The sequence below is a fragment of the Frankliniella occidentalis genome, unplaced genomic scaffold, assembly GCF_000697945.3.
Source record: "Frankliniella occidentalis isolate FOCC.00 unplaced genomic scaffold, Focc_3.1 Scaffold68, whole genome shotgun sequence".
Classification (NCBI taxonomy): Eukaryota; Metazoa; Arthropoda; class Insecta; order Thysanoptera; family Thripidae; genus Frankliniella; species Frankliniella occidentalis.
This window is the reverse complement of record NW_026267198.1, coordinates 979064-983946: the sequence shown is the minus strand read 5'-3', so window position 1 is coordinate 983946 and position 4883 is coordinate 979064. Positions and strand designations below refer to the sequence as shown.

General features: G+C 45.2%; 1 protein-coding gene across 3 annotated transcripts in view; it reads left to right on the top strand.

The window, feature by feature from the left end:
• The window catches only part of LOC113215551 (uncharacterized), a 19538-nt gene that overhangs the window by 2647 nt on the left and 12008 nt on the right, over positions 1-4883 (top strand). The gene's annotated exons all lie outside the window — the stretch shown is intronic.

The window sequence follows — 4883 nt, the reverse complement described above, 5'->3', positions numbered from 1 at the left end:
TGATGGTCAGAGTGAAGCATGCCATTGCAGAGCGGAAATGCCGCTGCACAACGGACATGTGGACCGACGATCACAACAAAAACTCTTTTATCGCCGTTACTGCAAGCTTCACAAATGCCCAGAATACTGGCCAAGAGTCGCACTTCCTACTCATGAGCCAGTTCCCCACCACTCTAGCGAAGTCTGCGGTCAATATCAGAAATGCACTTTTTCGTGACCTGACTGCTCTGGGCATAACTGCGGAGGAGTTTACTCTGATCGAGTGGGTGACAGACAGAGGCAGCAACATCGTCAAAGCACTGAGTGATGCCAAGCGAGACGATTGCGCTGCCCTCTGCCTGAACACCGTCGTGAAGAGCATGATGACGCTCACATTCCTGGAGCTCAGGAAGAAAATGCTGCTCAACGAGGAGGCGTTAGGCATTCTCAAAAATGTCGAGCAGGTGGCGCGCGCCGGCAAAGGTGTGAAGAACAACGCGCCCCTGAATCTCGGGTTCAGCATCAAAAGAATGAAAGCAGCCATAACACTGCCGAAGCCTCACCTCGCTGCGGACGGCGCCATGCTCCAGTCGGTGATCGCCCACAAGCGCCAGGTTAGTCAGTCGGGAGAACAAAAGGGTTGCCTAGTACGCTTGTGGTGCGCGTGCGCCGGGTACTAGGCAGTCTTTTCCACTTCTCGCTGCTAGTATTTCCTTCGTCTCGCCACTTGGATGTCTGCGGGCGAGTGTTCATTTGTCAATTGTTTTAGGTCACGGCAGTTTTGAAGGCAATAGGGCGCGAGGACCTGCTTGCTTTCATCCAAGGCGACATGCCGTACTTGGCCGATTTTCTCCTGCCTCTGGAGAAGTTTGGGGATGTGCCTGCCGGATGTCTAGAAAAAATTCGGAAGCACATCACTCCAGCATAGCGGAGGAACCCGGCCTCATCCTTGCTTTGAAGCAAAGTGTGGCGGACGAGCAAATCATCATCGAGTTTCATTCATGCAGTCTTCCCTGCGAACATATCAATCGTTAATGATTGTTGTATATTTTCAGGATGAAGAATTAAGAAGATCCTGTACGTGTCAATGCCCGCGAAAACTGCCCCGTGTACACCTCGTATACACTCCGTATACGGCTAGCTGTACACGTTCCCAATATATATGGCCGAATAGATTCAGTATACGAATTGTATACGAATAGTATGTGGGAGACGTATGTAACGCCGTATGTGCCTGAGAGACCTGTATGTGAACGCGACGTGTACGCAACGTATACGCAACGCCGTATGTGTAACGTATGTTTAGATTTTCAATACAAGCGTAGACCTTTACGCCATTCCCACTGGAACGACGCGGGTCGTTGGTAGCAGAGAGTCCGCTGTTACCAAATTTTGCCGCAGCGCTCAAAGTCCCGACGCTGAACGGATGGGAATGCAGCCATACCCAACCAAGACGTCGTAGTCGGGCGTCAAAAACTAACCATTCACTTCTAGAATATGGTTAAATTTCTGAAAAAATGCCACAAGTAGTCGGTGAGGACGAATGCTAATGAAAACATTCTGCGCAAAATTAAAAGCCTGTGTCAAAAGAAAATTCTTCTTAAAATAAAAACGTCTTAAGTTGGAGACGCGCTGACTGCAGCGCCATTTGGAGGCAATTTACTAGCAGTCAAATGTTGAAATACAGAACGCATACGGCACCCGCCACCCATTGAGTTTGTATGCGGCACGAACATGTTTTGTACGTATGCATAAAGAACACATATGGCAACCTCATCCGTTCGTGAGGTGTCGCGGTCTGCCACACATGGAGTCCGTATGTGCATATACGGGACGTATACGTGCGCATCGGTCTGTACAAATGTATACGATTTACGTGAAGCACACATACGCGGCGTATGGGAACGCAACATCGTCAACGTACGGATCGTATGTAGCGGACAGATCACACACTGACCACATACGAACCTTATACGTTACCTGTATGAACACATAGGGATCGTACGTGGAACGTATACGGATTGTACACGGGTCGGGTTTCACGGGGAGGCTCTAGGTAATGAGGACTGTGAAGGGGAAGATGATGAAGAGTTTGATGAAGAAAAACCAGAACTAGCACAATTATTTGAAGCTTCTAATGCGACAGGCTTGGAGAAGAGGTTGTTGTATATGGACCATGTTCTTGCCCAATAATATTGATTGTTGTTCTTTGTGTACAAGTTTGCATTAGATCAATTTTAATTGAAAAGCTATTAATTCCAGACAATACTTCATGTGAGGGAAAAGGGGTGATACATTTATGAAGACATATAATTGTCAAACTAAAGTTTTTATTAAACAAAAACAATAAATAATGTTCGTAAAAGCTATGAAAAGAAACTTTCATATTTAAGAATTTAGAACAAAACATAAAATTGCCAGCCAGTCAAAGGAAAGAAAACAAAAGTAAAATCGGCTAGCACAACAGGAGACTTCTAGTTGTTAAGTAGAAGAAAAACACTTAACTTTGGCTTGTGAACATCACACACTACAACAGCTTCAGGCAGGTCACATAGTACGCAGGGTGTGCAAACTTAACATAACTTAACATTAAAGAAAATCCGGAAACTAACGGAAATTACTTATTTCTTTTCGGGTAGTTGAAATATTTTGCCCAAAATTCGAATGATTTTCGAGTTAAAAAAGATAACTCGGAAATAAACTATTATTCAACGTTAGTTGGAGAAACAAAAATTAAAAATACATTATATCTTATAACTTTTTGTAAAAGTTTTTTAAGTAACGTTATCTCTCATAACATTCTTTGATACCTAAATAACGTTAAATGTTAATCCAACCAAACGGGTGCCTCTGCACATCTAAGTTTGGCAGGTATACGAAACTGAAGTTTTCAGTGCCACAAGTGAGTTGCGGTGTCAGGAACAGTATAGTTCCGGGATCAAAAGTAAATCTCGGTCCGAGAGGCTGAACTCCAACCCAGACCCAGCCGATGGAATATCGTCAACGCATTTGAGAACTTTACCTTGAGAACTTTTCAGCGGACTAGTGCGTATTTGATGGGGCGATTGGTCTACCAGGCCGAACCCCGGTTTGGCATCAACTTGAGAGAACAGGCACGACGGTGGCACGCACTCTCGCGGGGTCCGGCTCGAACTAACACTGCCGTATCTCTCGAGTTGATATGCAACCGACTAGGTGTAATAGACCCAACGTCACAGAAAGTACGCGCGTCGCGCACATGTCACACGGCCCAGCCAACCTCTCGACGCGATCGCAGGCTGGTCTGCCTCACTAGCTGATCGCTCAAGTCCATTTTCTGCTCCGGCCAGGGTGGGCTGTACCTGGGGACGGCTGCGGGGCATCAGCCCCTCCCCCCCCAACGATGCCATCTCGTTATAAGATCATAACTGTACGTATTGCTATAAAGGGAAAAACGTTAAAAATAAGATTTGTGATAATATCCCCCGAAAATATTAATCTCTGCCTTCCGTCGGGTGGGAGCAATGCTGGATGGTCGGGTCGGTATATTTCTTCATAAAAAGGATTTTAATGCCTAAATTATGTTCATAGTAAACAAATTTCGTTTGTAATTCTGCTATTTAGAACTGCTAATCTGCTAACTGTTTAAACCTGGTACAGCCTTTGTCGTACAAGAAAGATTTTTAACAGGGTGCTGCGGGCACTGCAGGGAATTTAAATTTTATAAGTGTATGACACTTACATATTTCTTATCCATTTTAGTTCGTTTAGACCTGTACTGTGCTGAAACGTTTAAAGAGTTAAAACAAAAACATTTTAGAAAATTTACACTACTTTTGTATTGACCAATAGCAGTTTTCCGCCTTGTGTGTTGTCACTTTTTTATCATTGTTTTCTTATGAAATAAACATTGCTACATAGTATTCGTGATCCTTTTGGTGAGGTAATATTTACCTCTGGCGCCCTATAAAAATAAGCCAAAACTCACGCCACTCTACCATACTTTGGTTCGAACTGAGCTAGTGGGCCAAACATAGTAGCCTGACAGAAGTGCACGTTACATGGGCTAGCTTCTGCAAAATGAAAGTTTTCGACTGACTGTGAACTGAGATGAACGGATTTTTGATAATCACCTTCTTGTCTAGTGTGACATTTGACTTTATCCCTATCCAAACCCTAGGTTTTATCTCGTTGAAATTGCACCGCACGGGTTTGTCTCATAGCGTTGTTAACTGTACATTACCCAAACAAAGCGGCGCCAGCTGATAGGGCTCTACGCGACAGCATTGATAACGAGGATCATTCCTTCTGAATGCGGCAGTCGCGTGTCGCCGAGCCACAGACCACACGCGCATCGACGCTACCAGCAAGCTGTCCACCGAGCTCCTGACAGCGTTCGCATTGTGTGACTCGTTGACGGAGGAAAGCAAAATGACGGGCGTACAAACGTCGAGCAGTTCGCCGTTGAGCTTGTGCTCCAAGACTGTCGAGGTCCCTTGCTCCACGACCTCCAAATTGACGAAAATACGTGTGGGGCGTGAGGTGCGGGCCGATGCCGGCCTTTCCTTGGGCGATCTAATGCTGACGAGTCTTCGCAAATGGCAGCACTGCTCCAAACCGTCACAGGTGGGTAAGGCAAGACATCATGGTTGCACATGGGAAAATACTGGAACGATAAAGAATTGCACTGCATTCCGCGCACCCTTTAAAAACCAAGACCTTAAACACGAAGAGGTGCGTGTGGCAACCATGGTGGCTGACATTCAGGGAACATGTTAATAATTGTAGACTAAGCAATTGAAATTTTAAAAAAATCACTGCTTACAGCATTTAAGATTCTCCTGGACTGTGTTAACGCGATTCAGAATATCCTCAACCCCTCCCCACGTGCATGATTTCATAGCGATATCGTGTACTAAAAATGA